The sequence below is a fragment of the Mercenaria mercenaria genome, chromosome 17 (assembly GCF_021730395.1).
Source record: "Mercenaria mercenaria strain notata chromosome 17, MADL_Memer_1, whole genome shotgun sequence".
NCBI classification, from domain to species: Eukaryota; Metazoa; Mollusca; class Bivalvia; order Venerida; family Veneridae; genus Mercenaria; species Mercenaria mercenaria.
The window spans coordinates 37,173,154-37,191,059 of NC_069377.1; positions in this window are offsets into that span (position 1 = coordinate 37,173,154).

The window sequence follows — 17,906 nt, forward strand, 5'->3', positions numbered from 1 at the left end:
GTTCTATAACCTGCCATATCGTCCCAGGCACTGTTTGATTATGGCCCTTGAATTAGGCCAAGTTCGATGACAGGCGTATTTGTGACAGTATGGCACTCTTGTTGAATAAATGAAATACAGAAATTTGAACTGCTATAGGTTATTTAGGCCAAACAAGTTTCTGTGAGACTGAGGAACATGTTCATGGGTTATGGTACTTTAAAATATGTTTACTATGTAGGGTATTCTTTGAAATGACATGGGTCCATTTTGCTATTTAATTTTAGTAAGAATAAGATATTATGACCAGTATTTGTACACAGTTAACCATTGTTTAGACTAGGGTTTTCATTTCTAGGTTAAGGTTTTTACTGAAACAGAAAAATGGTTTCAGAGTTGCAAGGTATAAGTTGCTTTCACCAAAATTAAAACCATTGATTTTTGCTTAATAACTTCATGTAATTGAGATATATACCAAACTTGTTAGATTGGTAACTTGCACAAAGACCCAAGGTTTTATTTCATTTTTAGCTCGACAATTCGAAGAATAGGGGAGCTATCCTACTCGTGTAGGCGTGAGCGTTAGCGTAAGCATCACACAAATGTTAAAGTTTGCGTACCACCCCAAATATTTTCAAAGTCCATTGAGATATTGCTTTCGTATTTTGCATACTTGTTTACCATCATGACCCCAGTCTGTAAACAGGAGCAGACAACTCTATCAAGCATTTTGACTGAATTATGGCCCCTTTTCGACTTAGAATAAATGTTAAAGTTTGCGTACCACCCCAAATATTTTCAAAGTCCATTGAGATATTGCTTTCATATTTTCCATACTTGTTTACCATCATGACCACAGTCTGTAAAAAGGAGGAGGCAACTCTTATCAAGCATTTTGACTGAATTATGGCCCCTTTTCCACTTAGAATATGCTTATTGTAATGTTAAAGTTTTACTCAAAGCTTATATTATACTATCAAGCACTGAGAATAGTCGAGCGCGCTGTCCACTGACAGCTCTTGTTATATTAAAACTTAGCTTGAGCATCTGCATATTCTCCAAAATACCTACCATTCGTAAGTCAGGATTTGTTCTTGTAATCTGAAGGTTAAAAAACAACTAATTTTTTTGCCACTGACAGATGGACAGACAGATGAATAGACTTTTAAAGGGACAAAATAAAATCATCTGTATTCTACATACTGCTTCTTACATACATCCCAGGTTTCTTGAAAGTATCTACTTCAGAATTTGTGACTAACAGAAAGAAAGATAAATTGACAGAGAATTTCAATATAAAATAATTATTATATTATTATTATTACACCACATTTATATAGCACTCTTTTCATGCACATGTACATGCTCAAAAAAGCATTACCTCTGTTTTATCAGCATTGAGCTTGTTCTCCACATTGTCATCTACTTATTTCATAAAAGAATCTAATGTACTTTTTAAAGTTAGCGCAGAATCAGCTATTTTCATTTTTTATCCCCCGCCGATGAAATCGGGAGGGGGGTATTGAAATGGCGTTGTCCGTCCGTCAGTCTGTCAGTCCGTCCGTCCGCAGCCATTTCTCAGTAACTAGTTGGTAGAATTTCATGAAACTTGAAATAAACATGAACCAACATACTGCGATGATGCCCGTCAAGTTTTTTTTTTGATTGGTCAATTTCCCTCAGAATTATTGCCCTTGATTTAATAAAAAATGTCCGTCTGCAGCCATTTCTCAGTAACTAACAGGTAGAATTTCATCAAATTTGAAATAGACATGAACCAAGATACTGCGCTGATGCCCGTCAAGTTTTTTTTTTGATAGGTCAATTTCCCTCAGAGTTATTGCCCTTGATTTAATGAAAAATGTCGGTCTGCAGCCATTTCTCAGTAACTAGCAGGTAGAATTTCATCAAACTTGAAATAGACATGAACCAAGATACTGCGACGATGCCCTTCAAGTTTTTTTCGATTGGTCAATTTTCCATATAGTTATTGCCCTTTAATTGTTTAAAAATCCACAGATCTGTACATAACAAACCAACCAATTGGAAGAATTTCATTAAACTTCTTTCATTCTTTTCCATGAACATTTATTATAAACATGTGATGTTGTGTACCTACACCTGGTCACCACTTTACCTTGGTCACCCCCCCTCCCCCTCACCCCCCCCCCCCCCCCCCCAATTTTTTTTTTTTTTCATTTTTCTTTTTCTATCAATATTTATAATCAACATGTAAACTGTTGTATCCTCACCCCACCCCCACCCAAACAAACCATTCATTTTCTTTTAATTTGATTTTGACTAATGAAATTATTTGCTTCTTGGTAACATTCTTATCTTTTTGCTGGATATATTTTTTGCCGTTCCTCAACTCTGACCCTTTCGGCGGGGGATTCCAATTCATCGAATTTGCTTGTTTTCCATATTGCCATCTGTCCTAGCATAAAGTATCATGAAAATTTCCCTTGTGCTTTTAAAGTTATTACGGAATCAACTTTTTATACGCCCGTCTCCGAGAGCAGGGCGTATTATGTGAACACCCGTGACGGGTGGGCGGGCGTTCGGTCAGCGTCTAAAAGCATGTCTGCTGTTTTAAGTTGAACAGTTTTCACCAAACTTGCTGACAATGTTTATGGGCATAATATCTCAGCCAAGTTCGATAACCACCCAAATCGCTCCAGGCACTCTTGGATTTTGGCCCTTGAATTTACGTAACTGAATATTTAGACGGGCGAATTTTGTGATAGTCTGGCACTCTTGTTTGTCATACTTCGGACTATTTGTTGCAATAGCAATGAATAAATATCTGGTACACTATTGCTAGAGAAGCCAATATTACCATGTTACAACCGAACATTTTTCACTAAGCATACCGGTAATTTCCCTTCAGTGGCTGGACACCATTTGCAATTTTCTTACCATATATTCTTAATTTACTGGCATAATATCACAATTATTGATGAAAATTATTTTGATTTGGTGACAAGATGCCATTTGCAATATTCATGGAGATCACACTTGCTTCCTTGTTTTACAACTAATTGCTTTGATGGCATGGTTTTATTTGCAATTATCACACAATATTTGTACAGGAAATGCTACTTTCAGTTTTAAGGAGGGTTGTTCTTAATGCTTAATATATGAAAATCCATGCACATTTCAGTTACAACATGGAAATCTGACATCAAGTTAACCTTATTTGGCACTACTATACAGGTGGTGAGACAGAGCTACTATATCTCATCTACTATTCCATATAAAAGATGTTTCAGAATTGAAATGATATAATGGAATGGTGTTACACTTTTAATTCAGTTACACTGTATAGGTTATTAGGTGCGAAAAATGACTCATTATACATCTAAGCAATCCAGTTATTCCGCATTTTCCCGTATTTTAACACTTAAAAAAGTTACACTTTGAGCTCTCTTTGACCTGCTATACTTGGCGTCATGCATGTGTCAAAAAATATTGCCTCCCTATTTCATCTACTTGTTCACAAAAAAGACACACTGTATTAGAAGGGAAATAATATATAGCAGAACCTTGTTTTAACACATCTCAACAATATGAATTGCTTATATGCAGCATGTATAATTATGTCTCCCCCACCCTCTGGGGGAGACATATTGTTTTTGCCCTGTCCGTCCGTCCGTACATCACACTTCATTTCCAATCAATAACTGGAGAACCATTTGATCTAGAACCTTCAAACTTCATAAGGTTGTAGGGCTGCTGGAGTAGACAACCCCTATTGTTTTTGGGGTCACTCCATCAAAGGTCAAGGTCACAGGGGCCTGAACATTGAAAACCATTTCCAATCAATAACTAGAGAACCACTTGACCCAGAATGTTGAAACTTCATAGGATGATTGGTCATGTAGAGTAGATGACCCCTATTGTTTTTGGGGTCACTCAGTTAAAGTCAAGGTCACAGGGGCCTGAATATTGAAAACCATTGCCAATCAATAACTTGAGTACCACTTGACCCAGAATGTTGAAACTTCATAGGATGATTGTACATGCAAAGTAGATGAACCCTATTGATTTTGGGGTCACTCTGTTAAAGGTCAAGGTCACAGGGGCCTGAACATTGAAAACCATTTCAGGTCAGTAACTCGAGAACCACTTGACCCAGAATGTTGAAACTTAATAGGATGATTGGTCATGCAGAGTAGATGACCCCTATCGATTTTGGGGTCACTCTTTTAAAGATCAAGGTCACAGGGGCATGAACATGGAAAACCGTTTCCGATCAATAATTTGAAAACCTCTTGACCCAGAATGTTAAAACTTCATAGGATAATTGGACATGCAGAGTAAATGACCCCAATTAATTTTGGGGTCACTCTATTAAAGGTCAAGGTCACAGGGGCCTGAACATGGAAAACCGTTTCCGGTCAGTAACTTGAGAACAACTTGACCCAGAATGTTGAAACTTCATAGGATGATTGAACATGCAGAGTAGATGACCCCTATTGATTTTTTGGTCAGTTTATTAAAGGTCAAGGTCACAGGGGCCTTGTCATGTAAAATCATTTCCGGGAAACAACTTGAGAACCACTTGACCTAGAATGTTGAAACTTAATAGGATGATTGGACATGCAGAGTAGATGACCCCTATATATTTTGGGTCACTTGATCAAAGGTCAAGGTCACAGGAGCCTGAACAGTGACTTGAGAACCACTAGGCCAAGAGTGTTGAAACTTAGCGGGATGACTGGACATGCCAAGTAGATGATCCCTATTGCAGCCAACCATCAGTGTCTCTTTGACTTTCGCTCCTGGCCCCTATTGACTTCTTGCTATACGACTTTGCATTGGGGGAGACATGCGCTTTTTTACAAAAGCATCTTCTAGTTCACCCTTGCTATGCCCTCCTGAAACTATTCCACAGGTGTTTAACCTCATCATAGTGTTTCCATATGTTACAACATGGTTCTGCTATATATCATTTCTTAATTAAAAGTTACCTCTGTTTGGTGATGCATTTTTCATTGATTAAAGGGAGGTCACTCTTGCCTTGCCAACAATTATTAAGACACATCCCTGGAGTGTGTATGTGAGTGGGATTAATAGCAGATTACCACTGCTATGTTTATCAGCAATTCGTTATGGGGCAGAAGGGTCCTTTACATGTCAGTCAGTTTGTAGATAAAGAAGAAACAAGTTTAAGTATCACAATTTAATTATACATTAACAACAATACATTAATATATAGCAATATATCCCTCTACAATGTTCAAACATTACGATCCCACAACTGATACACACCATTACAGAGTAAGAGCTGCAGATGTTTGTAACCATCGAACAACAACTGCTCAGCATGATTATACAGAGCTCTCTCTCTTTACTCTATTAAGAGTCTGTTCAAAATTGAAATCCTGAAAATATCTAACAGACATTGATACATAGAAAATCAATCACTGACTAAAAATTTTATTCAAACAAAGACTAGTCAGATTAAAGTATATTTTGCAGTTGGCCTTAAAGCTGAGGTAAACTTGTGATGTGATAGAAGATATTTTAGCCCTGCAAATTCTTAATGAGCACTTGAAAAAATAAATCTCAGCCAATTGTATGTCTTGATTTTCCCTAAAAGTATATACTGGTAATGTCAATTTTTCTTCATAAGGCAGAGGTGAAGAATAAATTACCACATGAATAATTCTATCCCCAATTGAGGTTTTGAACCAACATCAGTGAGGAGCAAGTGATTCAAAGTCAAAAACCTTAAACACTCTACCAGAGGTCCTACAAAGAATAAACTTCACTTAAAAATAGACTGTATCTTGATTTCACAAAATTTTAGTCACAAAAAAATCTGATATCATTCACCAAAAAAACAAAATCATTCTTTGTTGCCAAGATGTTATTGTAGAGCATTCAACTGATAACATCTGCTTTAGCCTGCTGTCGGCAAGTGATTCTGCAAGTGCTGCACTGAATAAATTTTCATTAAACATCCCTTCGAATAATAAATGGTACTGCCCATTTATTGAATGATGGACCAGTTCATTTTACAAATTTAGCAGGGTAAAGGTTAATTGAACAACTTGTTACAATACACTACATAAAGATTAAAACTCATTGAGCAAACATAACTAATGACTTGTGATGCATAGATAAATAAATGACACTATGAATGTAACATAAAAAACAAATCAAAATACAAATTAACTTATTAATGAGCCACACCATGAGAAAACCGACATAGTGCATTTGTGACCAGCATACAGTAAACCTCGCTTATAAGGAACAGCTTGGGACCTCAAAAAATTGTTCCTTATAACCATGGTTTGTTATATCCGTATAGCGAACTAGTTCCTTGTAACCGAGGTTTGTATAGCGAACACTATTTGACTGCCGTTTGAAAAGGGCTATACGTGTTCACACTCCTGGTCGACCATGAATCTTTATGTGAGCAAGTTGCGTATGTCTGTTCATTTTTAGCTCATCTGATTTTTTGAAAAAAAATGATGAGTTATTGTCATCACTTGAGCGGTTGTCGGCGTCGGCGTCGGCGTCGGCGTTGCCTGGTTAAGTTTTATGTTTAGGTCAGCTTTTCTCCTAAACTATCAAAGCTATTGCTTTGAAACTTGGAATACTTGTTCACCATCATAAGCTGACCCTGTATAGCAAGAAACATAACTCCACCTTGCTTTTTGCAAGATTTATGGCCCCTTTTGTACTTAGAAAATATCAGATTTCTTGGTTAAGTTTTATGTTTAGGTCAACTTTTCTCCTAAACTATCAAAGCTATTGCTTTGAAACTTGGAATACTTGTTCACCATCATAAGCAGACCCTGTACATCAAGAAACATAACTCCATCTTGCTTTTTGCAAGATTTATTGCCCCTTTTGGACTTAGAAAATCAGTTTTCTTGGTTAAGTTTTATGTTTAGGTCATCTTTTATCCTAAACTATCAAAGCTATTGCTTTAAAACTTGCAACACTTGTTCACCATCATAAGTTGACCCTGTATAGCAAGAAACATAACTCCGTCCTGCTTTTTGCAAGATTTATGGCCCCTTTTGGACTTAGAAAATATCAGATTTCTTGGTTAAGTTTTATGTTTAGGTCAACTATTTCTCTTAAACTATCAAAGCTATTGCTTTGAAACTTGCAACACTTGTTCACCATCATAAGCTGACCCTGTACAGCAAGCAACATAACTCCATCCTGCTTTTTGCAATAATTATTGCCCCTTTTCGACTTAGAAAATCATTTTCTTGGTTGAGTATTATGTTTAAGTCAACTTTTCTCATAAACTATCAAAGCTATTGCTTTAAAACTTGCAACAGTTTTTCACCATCATAAGTGGACACTGTACAAGAAGAAACATAACTCTATCCTGCTTTTTGCAAGAATGATGGCCCTTTTTAGACTTAGAAAATCATGGGTAGGACAATATTTCTATTACACAAAAAAAATCAGATGAGCGTCAGCACCCGCAAGGCGGTGCTCTTGTTTATATTTATCTTGCGCAAGAAAATTCTATACTTAAAATGACCAAATGATACCAGCCAAGGGAATATATTTCATACTGCACCCATTTCTGAAAACAATGTGAGCAAATTATTGTTTAATTGATCTGGAAACAACACAATCGAGTCCTGTGACTGTCTTGCAAACATTCTAATTTCAATTATCATTTAATCCAATTATCACGACTAACAGCAAATTCAAAACTCCTAAGTACGCCACATGTTAAAAAACAAATTATTTGTGACATAAACAAGAACAATAAATCAAACGTGTTTGTCGCGTGTTGATTAGATTACGTAAACACACAATACTACCTTAATCGACCATGCACCTATTGGAAAACGTGCATCTCTGATTGGCCAGGAGCACAAAGAGTCATCGTAAACTCCGCCTTTTGACTGACAGGTGCAACTGGTTTCCGTTATTGCAATTAATTAGCGCGCGTATGGCAAAAATATGCGTCCCGGGGAATCGCGTTTTGGATTTTCCAGTCTTTTTTTTTTTAAAAGTATGCGTCCAAATACGCAGAATTAAGCGTGTTATATTATTTGGTAACGTTGATTATAATACTTTTTGTGGGTCTATATAAATGTTGGGATATAAACTAAACAACACAAGAGTATATTTCAAAGACTGAAGCGTAATACACAATTGTCTAGTAGTTGGTAAATGTTAATGATGATTTCATATATTTTTTTTTATCGTATCCGTGAATTAACAAACTAAAGATCATAGAAATGAAATAATTTGTGTTTATGCGCGTAAAAGTGCCGACGTTAATTTTAGTCATCAGCGATTTTCCTGTTTATTTCCGATTTTTAACAATTTTATTCTTTATGTTTGTTTACTAAAACCGAGGGATTTTCCATTGATTTTCATACATTGGGACTGGAAAAAGTGTTCCTTATAACCGAGTTCCCTATAACCGAGGATTTTTACATTGAATAAAGAAGGAATTAGATCGGGGAACTAAAAACTGTTCCTTATATCCGAGTTCCTTATAAGTGAGGTTTACTGCAGATCCAGACTGCGCAGTCTGGTCAGGATCCATGCTGTTCACTAATGGTTTCTCTAATTGCAATAGACTTCGGAAGCGAACAGCATGGATCCTGACCAGACTGCGCGGATGCCCAGGCTGGTCTGGATCTATGCTGGTCGCAAATGTTGGTTTTCTCATGGTGCGGCTCATTTCATTCTGTAAAGTAAGAATAACAGTTACTATAATTCTAAAATGTAAGATATTAACCAAAGACAGCTTTAATAAAATACAGTGTAACCTGTCAAGAGCAAACACCATGTAATGCTAAAATATACTTGCACAGATGCTGTCATTCGGTAGAGAGGTGTTTTTATAGAAGATTTGCTAAGTGTACACAGTACTGTATGATGAACTGTTTCATGTTCAGCAAAGGTGCACTACCGGTAAAAATTCTCCCTACCGGCACCTCTTATCAAGCATTTTACAAACTGCTGTTGCATAAAGCTTTTTAATACACTGTTTTCTCAAAAACTGTGACAAATTAGACTGTTTAGAATCTAAATGCAACATCATGGGCATTTTTCAGAAACTGAGTAGGTAATGAAACAATTATTTCACGGGTGTTTTGGGAACAGTCAAAACTACTGTCACTCAGTATTGGCGACAACAAATAAAATGTTGCCCTCAGTCTATTGGCATCTAGCAACAGTTCTTCAATTGTCCCCCTACCTCTGGAAAAGAATGTTGACTTTTCCACTAGTACTTGTGAAATAACTGTACACTACTGTATTACTTATTAGCCAAAGCATGTCACCTCGATCCTTATCAGTCTGAGTTCTCCATAATTAATTCAACTCAAAATTATGATTTCGCGCTTGTAACTTTCTTTCAATAGTACTATAACTTTCAATAGCACTATATTATCTAATATAACAAGAGCTGTCCGTAAGACAGCGCGCTCGACTTTTCTCAGTGCTTGACTCTGAATTAGAGCTTTGCCAGTAAAACATATCCAAGTTAAAAATGGACATAATTCTTGTCAAAATTCAAATCAGAGTTATGGGAATTGTGTCTCCTGGTGTAGACTTTGATAGTTAATAACTATTTTGAGTTTCAAGTCAAAAACTTTTAATAGTAACAGAGATATTTGACTTTATCAAAAATTTTAACAAAAAATTCTAAGTCAAAAAGGGTCATAATTTTGTCAAAATTCAAATCAGAGTTATGGGGATTGTTTCCCCTGGTGTAGATTTTGACGGTAAACAAGTATTTTAAGTTTCAAGTCAAAAGCTTTGATAGTAACAGAGATATTTGACTTTATCAAAAACTTTAACAAAAAAAGTTAAAAAGGGGCATAATTCTGTCAAAATTCAAATCAGAGTTATGTGGATTGTTTCTCCTGGTGTAGACTTTGACAGTAAATAACTGTTTTAAGTTTCAAGTCAATAGCTTTGATAGTAACAGAGATATTTGACTTTATCAAAAACTTTAACCAACGGCGACGGCGATGCTGGGGCGAGTAAAATAGCTCTACTTTTTCTTCAAAAAGTCGAGCTAAAAAACAAGAAAAAGGTCACAAATTACTTTTCTTCTGTTATGGTATCAATATTTTCAGGTTTCAACAAACATAAGCTTAACTCAATCTCTGGTAAGATACTGTCTTTATGACCTATCCTAAAATCCCAGTAAAAAGTTGAGTTTGAAAGTAAGCTGGTCTCAAATATTAGCCATCCAATTCTTGTAGTAAAAAAAGTATCACAAACTTAGCCAGGTTGGAAAATTAGCCAGCTGCATTTTTATACAGGCAGAAAAGATATCTGCAGGACTTAAATCATACAATGTATGGTAATTTTTTTTGAATATTTTTTATTTCCCCAGGATAAAACATTGACAAGGCCTAAAATAAATTCATGCTTGTTTACTCTCTGGTGACGAATACTTGAATACAAATAGTTTTCTGAAATCTTGCGCCTATGAAAGTAACTAAAAAAAGCCAGCTTGAACAACAAACCAGACTGGCATAATTTGAGACCAAATCCTTCTGAAAAATTCAAACAAGTCACAGCATCTTGAGATTTTAACATATCTCATCTGAAACAGATATCACAATTTAAACCACAATTTTATGTATAGGACACAAAACAAGATTTATGGCACAGATTTAGAACTTCTATTATCAAAATAAAACTGCTGGAAACAACAGCATATCTTCAGTTTAAACAAGAATAACAAAGTGAACTGTTAACACTATATCCTCCTGAATTCATATACTAGTAGTCAACAGTTGTCTTCAATAACCAATAAATAACAAGTACGAAATGATCCTTTTCAATAATCTATATATACATATATATGTATTAAAACACAAAACTTTGGAGACATAATGAGCCATGCCATGGAAAAACCAACATAGTGGCTTTGCGACCAGCATGGATCCGCGCAGTCTGGTCAGGATCCATGCTGTTTGCTTTCAAAGCCTATTGCTATTAGAGAAACTGTTAGCGAACAGCATGGATCCTGACCAGACTGCGCGGATGCGCAGGCTGGTCTGGATCCATGCTGGTCGCAAAGCCACTATGTTGGTTTTCCCATGGCACAGCTCATATTATGAAATGCTGCATTATGATGGGAAGCATTTCTGTCTTCTACACGGCAAACAACATAAACCACAGTATTCTGGATAAACGATGGATACAACAGAAAATTACAATATTTTACCTCCACAAGTACACAACACTGTGTTGTTACGGCAATAAAAAGTTTAGATACAAAGCTAATGACCTATAAATGTTCTATTGAATGAATATAACTTAATAACTTATAAAATTTAGTTAATACTTCTCCTCAATGGGACTATATTCTATCATAGAGATTCACCGGATTTTCTGATTTGTTTGCATTCAGTACAGATAAACATAAATTTTTCTTCAGACTAGATATTGCTTTTGGCAAAAGCAACGGTCTCCCTTGTCCAGCCAGGTAGTTGTACAGCTTGACGTTCTGAAGGACAGCAGTATACCAGTAACAGAAATAGGTACCCATATTATACCACATCAGATACAGTCACAGAGCAGGACTTAAGTCTTCTGCATAGGGGCAATGAAAGTATATCTCTCCAGCTACAGCTGCAAGAAAAGATGCAAAACAAGACTAGATAACTTAAACACTTTATACAAAATATTACTGAAATCCAATCTACAATTTCAGAGGGTTAGTGTGGAATTTTTATCCATAACTGAGGATTAGTAGGCTTTAACATCATTCCTGCAAAGTTTGATTGAAAACTAACTAGTACATAGTTTTAGAGAAGTGGTAGAGATAATTCAGAGAGTTTTACATATGTAGCAACTTGGCTTGGGATTGACAAATTTTGTGAAGATTCAAATAACATAAGCAGAAAAAGAATCTAGATAAATTTGATCTCATAGTGACATTAAGGGACTACAACTCCATAAAAATAATTCAACTAGAAAGGGCTTAAGTAGTGTGATACCATCCCTCATAATTAAGCCTTCCTTGAAGTTTGGCCTTAGAACTGAACCTCACTGCAAAGTCTGGCGGAGATCCAACCTATAGTTTCAGAAGTTGCAATTCAACCAAAGATTCAACTATACATGATATTTCAAAGGCCCATAGGTGTAACCACCAAAAATCATTAGACAAAAAAAGAGAATATTATGCATAACTAGGCTTGCCACTGATCAATCCAGACCGACAGATAAAACAAATTAATATAACTCCCCACATTTGGGAAGACTCAATAACAGGTCAAAGAGATTAGTGTTTTACACAAGTTTTACATATACTGCTTACACAATACATATTTTAAATAGAGGATTACACCTTCATCTGCATTGCGTACAGTGGGTTACATAGTTATACAGATATAACAGTTACAAAACAAGAGCTGTCACTAATGGTGACAAATGCCCCTGCAGCGCCTTGACCTTTGACCTGGTGACCTTGACCTTTGACCTGGTGACCCCAATGTCAGTAGGGGTCGTGTACTCAGTAAGTACTATCAGCATGTGTAGTTGTAGTTTGAAGGTCCTGGGTGCAGTGGTTCACAAGTAAAGTGCCTTCATGCAAAAAGTTAACGTTGTGACGAACGAACGGACGGACAGTTGAAAACTAATATGCCTCCCTTCGGGGGCATAGAAACTTCCACTGAAAACAGGATTATCATACATTATGTACTACAAATAAAATAAAAACCCAGATTGCCCAAATAATCAAAGAAATTTGAAAACAGGCATAGAAAGCATATTGCCTGCTAAAGAAGTAGGTATAGTATATACCTCAAGAATACTTATTATATACTACTTATCTCAAGGTATACTAAAGATATGGATATGCAATTTACCTCAAGGAATCCAACAGATCCTCAAGGAATACTAAAGGCAAGGATATACCATTTTCATAAAAAATGAATCCTAAAGATATAATTATACTGTTTACCTCAAAGAATACGCAAAATAACTGAAGATATATGTAAATTATAGACACCATAGAATGGACAGTTCCAGTTCTTGTCGATAAATTTCATCTAACTCCTCCCTCTATTGTTATTCTATTCATACCAAAGTCAAGTGCTCACAAGCAGTATCACAAACAAAATGCACATGGTCTATTGTGTAAACTAGGTCAATCGTATCTGATAGTCCCAATTGGACAGTCTGTTTTATGTAAACATTTATTTTAATGGTTGACAGTTTGGATCCGTCCATAGCTCCAGCTACCATAACTTAACTCGTGCTATTTTTATTTTTTGATGACTCTGTCTATTAAGTTACGGTTTAACCATGTTTATTTATCTAACCTGGGTCCAACCACTATATCTAAAATCTTTTGAGAAACTGAGGATTTAATGATAAGTTCATAGCACATGGTTAATTTTGAATGTCAATATCATTTATTCATGAATTTCATTTAAGTTCAACTATTACTACTGTAAACAAAGTTCATAAAACATTCTGTAGAAAGTTCTGATTATGTGAATGGTAGCAAAATATTACAGACGGCAGTACTTATCCGAAATTTCAAAGCAGAACTTTTCTTTAAAGTTTTTTGCATGGTTTATTTTATATCAGGTCAATGAAAAATGGATCAAAAACTTGTTAAAGTAAAATGCTAATCCAGAGCACATGAACTAAAATTATAGCACAAAGGAATTCAGGCATGTTTCCTGGTTAGGTTTCAATACTGGTTTTGTTTCAGATCCAAAAACAGTATTAAAACATCCCTGGAGCTGTTTAAGCTAGGAATACTAAAGTAAAGATACTCAGTCTGATATATGAGCCGCGCCATGAGAAAACCAACATAGTGGGTTTGCGACCAGCATGGATCCAGACCAGCCTGCGCATCCGCGCAGTCTGGTCAGGCTCCATGCTGTTCGCTAACAGTTTCTCCAATTCCAATAGGCTTTAAAAGCGAACAGCATGGAGCCTGACCAGACTGCGCGGATGCGCAGGCTGGTCTGGATCCATGCTGGTCGCAAACCCACTATGTTGGTTTTCTCATGGCGCGGCTCATATGATTTACTTGAAGGAGAAGTCAAGAGTGAGGTATACAATTAAACTCAAGGAATACTTAAGATGGGGGTATATGATTAATAAGTATGAAAGACAGACATACATAAACTATAAAACTGAGATGATATAAAGCAAGCCTATGTATTGGATAAGCAAACTGTATAGCAAGATAATAAATAGCAGAAAAACCTCTCGTACCAAACTATAAGCACAAACAAAGCAGTTTTTCCCCAACGGAGCGCAATCAACTCTTTACAAAAAGGACTGTATCAAAATAATCATTTATGAGGGAAACTGTAAAGATATATTATCTGGTAAAAGTAAGAACTCAAATATGCAAACTAAAACCGTGTTTTAGACATGAAAATTTTTATTTTTCCTGTAGGCTATTATTATGAAAAACATTCATATCTCCTGAAGAAACATAAAAAAGTCCAGCACCCTTCACTACTGTGTTGATTCTCTTAATTTTCTCAGAATATATCATGAAGTGTTAAAAATCTGTATGTTTTATAATTAAAGCTCAGGAAAAAAACTGTAGTTATTAAGTCAGGATGATCAGTACAAATGTACTGTGGCCCTTAAATTAGTACCAATACTATCACAAAGAAAACAGAGAAATATTTAACAGAACTGAGTTACAATTACAAATCTATAGGTCACTTATGACACAATTTCAGTCTTCCACAAGGTAATGTTTATCATCATACAAGTGGACCAAAATATACAACAGACAGGCAGACAGACATATACACCCATAAATAATTGACCTCGTCAATGACTAAGTGAAGACGAGTGGCATCACAGATAAGATGTCATAAAACACTTTATTTCATACTCATCTTTAAACTCTGTTAAGGAACATTAGAACATTTAGTGTCAATCGTTTTCCATTTTGACATGTATATTTCATACTGAGTGAGCAACGTCATATAGGACATCACCCTAAAAAGTTAATTTACATCTATATTTTCAACTAGACTCAATCTACAGAACAACTGGATACTGAAGTGTAAAGGAGTATGTAATAAGAAGATTATTAGCTATGCATCAAGAAATATGCACTTGTTTCTTCTTCTCTTACAGATTTCTGAAATCACTATACTCCATATTTTCACTGCAGAACCAGTGAATACTTCTTGAAACAAAGCTAACTAGAGCTGTCACAGGAGTGACAAATTATACCCCCATAATACGGCCTTGTCACATAAGTAAGCCAATGTCAAAGTCGAACCTCAAAATCAATAGGGGTCATCTGTTGGTCATGATCAACCTCCCTATTAAATTTCGTGATCATAGGCCCAAGCATTCTCAAGTTATCTCCCGGAAATGGTATAACTGTTCTGAGTCACTGTGACCATGACCTTTGACCTACCGACCTCAAAATCATTAGGTGTCATCTACTAGTCATGATCAACCTTCCTATCAACTTTCATGATCCTAGGCCCAAGAGTTCTCAAGTTATCGTCCGGAAATGGTTTAACTGTTCCGGGTCACAGTGACCTTGACCTTTGACCTACTGACCTCAAAATCAATAGGGGTCATCTGCTGGTAATGACCTACCTCCGTATCAACTTTAATGATCCTAGGCCCAAGCGTTCTCAAGTTATCATCCGGAAACCGTTTAACTGTTCCGGGTCATTGTGACCTTGACCTACTGACCTCAAAAGTCGATCTTGACCTGTATTTTATGATGTTACACCTGTGTACCATTATTTATGATCCTAGGTCCAAGCATTCTCAAGTTATCATCCGTAAACCATTTAACTGTTCTGGGTCATTGTGATCTTGACCTTTGACCTAATGACCCTCAAAGCCAAATTTACCTGTATTTTATGATGTTACACCTGTGTACCAAAATTTATGATCCTTGGTCCGAGCGTTTTCAAGTTATCATCCGTAAACAGTTTAACTGTTCCAGGTCATTGTGACCTTGACCTTTGACCTACTGACCTCAAAGTCGAACTTGACCTGTATTTTATGATGTTACATCTGTGTACCAAAAATTATTTAAATCTGTCAAGCCTTTTATGAGTTATTGTCCCGAGACCATTAAAACCAACGGACCAACCGACCGACCAACATGCTCACTCCTATATACCCCCTCAAAATTTGTTTGTGGCGGTATAATAACCTGTAAAATCTGAGGTAAATATCAAACCCATCATGGTATCTAGTAATATATAAATAACTTTTACATCTAGTTATAAAGATTTCAAGGAATCTGAATCTTGTATTGCATGTTTTGACAGGAAGACTCTTTTTTTCTAATCAAAAGCTCCACCATAACAAAATTACACAAAACACTTAATCTGTGCATCATAAAATTTATCCTTGCCATATAAAATGTATACACCAACAGGCAATGTACCAGGGTTGATCCAGAAATAATGTAACTATCTCAATGGCCCATTTACCTTAACATATAGACAATGCTGATTAACAGCATAAATGATATTTTCTTTTTTTTTTTTTTGTTTTGTTTTAAATTCCCAGAAATTCAAAGTATATCACAGATGCCATGTCAGCAAATCATAATGACATGATGTAGCATCTTTCTGAAACCTAGTGACACTAAAACAGGTTGAGTTTGTTACATGATGCTGCACTGGTTACTTCCGAGAGAACAAAATTTTAATTTCTGAAGTAAATGATGTCAGTGACATGCTGTGTCCTCCATTACCATGCTTTCCTTATATGTCAATATCTTTACAACTATTCAATATATTTTCTTATATTTTCAAACCATACTGCATATAGATGAAAGTACTTTGCAATGTAAAATATATGAATTTTGTTTTTTTGATATATAATGTGACATTTACCAGAAAAAGGCTATATTGGCAGAGGTGTTTGCTGAGGTCAATATTTTCTTTTTCTACTGAATATCACATCATATCTAATGGCCCGACAGTCAACCACTGTTTTATTACATGACCGTAGCATTTCAAGACTAAATAGAAGGAATGAACTCCATATTTATCATTTATAATCAGTAAGTCAAAACATGAATAGTTCTCTATAATGTAATGTCATGTTTATGAAACCATTAAACTAAACATTTTTACTTTAATTCTCATAAACTACCCTCATCTGATGAAGATTAAATGAAGTAGAAACAAGTTGTGAATAAGAGTTTGTCTTCTCTTTTGACTAAAATGAGTATTTCTTACAGTGTTCAATGAAGGAAACAACGATTATATTATATACAACTGGCAAAACCTAAAAACATTGATTTTGATATATGTTTAGTGTGAAAGGTAGCTGTTTTCACCAATGAACAGTTTATTTATTATTTATAGATAAAATAAGTTTCCTTTTATATAGCTCAAGTAACATTACTTCTGGATCAACCCTCAAATAATGAATACTGTTATGATGAATGATGCTTAAGGTCCAACATGACACGACAACGAGAGTCATCTTCAGTGATACTTGCATATACACGTATCTGTCATTTATTATATCTTTGAAATATCAACAATCCTCCACAATAATCAACTCAGAATGGTTTATTTCAGTTCAACAGACAAAAAAAAAATTCCCTGACTATATTATGCTTTGCTATCCTTAAAACAAAAACTAAGCTATAATAAAAAAGAGGTATCTAAAAAACACATGCTCCCCATGATGACTTGTTAAAGGTAATTTGATAATTCTCCTGAATGTACTTTGACCTTGACTTTTGACCTACTGACCTCCTGACCTATAGTAACCATCTGTCGACCAAAGGCCATCACAGTGTAGAAGTTCTACAGTTGAATGTCATAATTTTTTTTCAGTTACTGATCAGAAATGGTATCAAGTCTGAAGGTCACAATGACCTAGACCTTTGAAATACTAACCATAATATTAAGCATCTATAAAGTTAGAATCATCTCTATGAGCTCATGATTTCAGCTAACATTCTTTAAAATGACAGACAT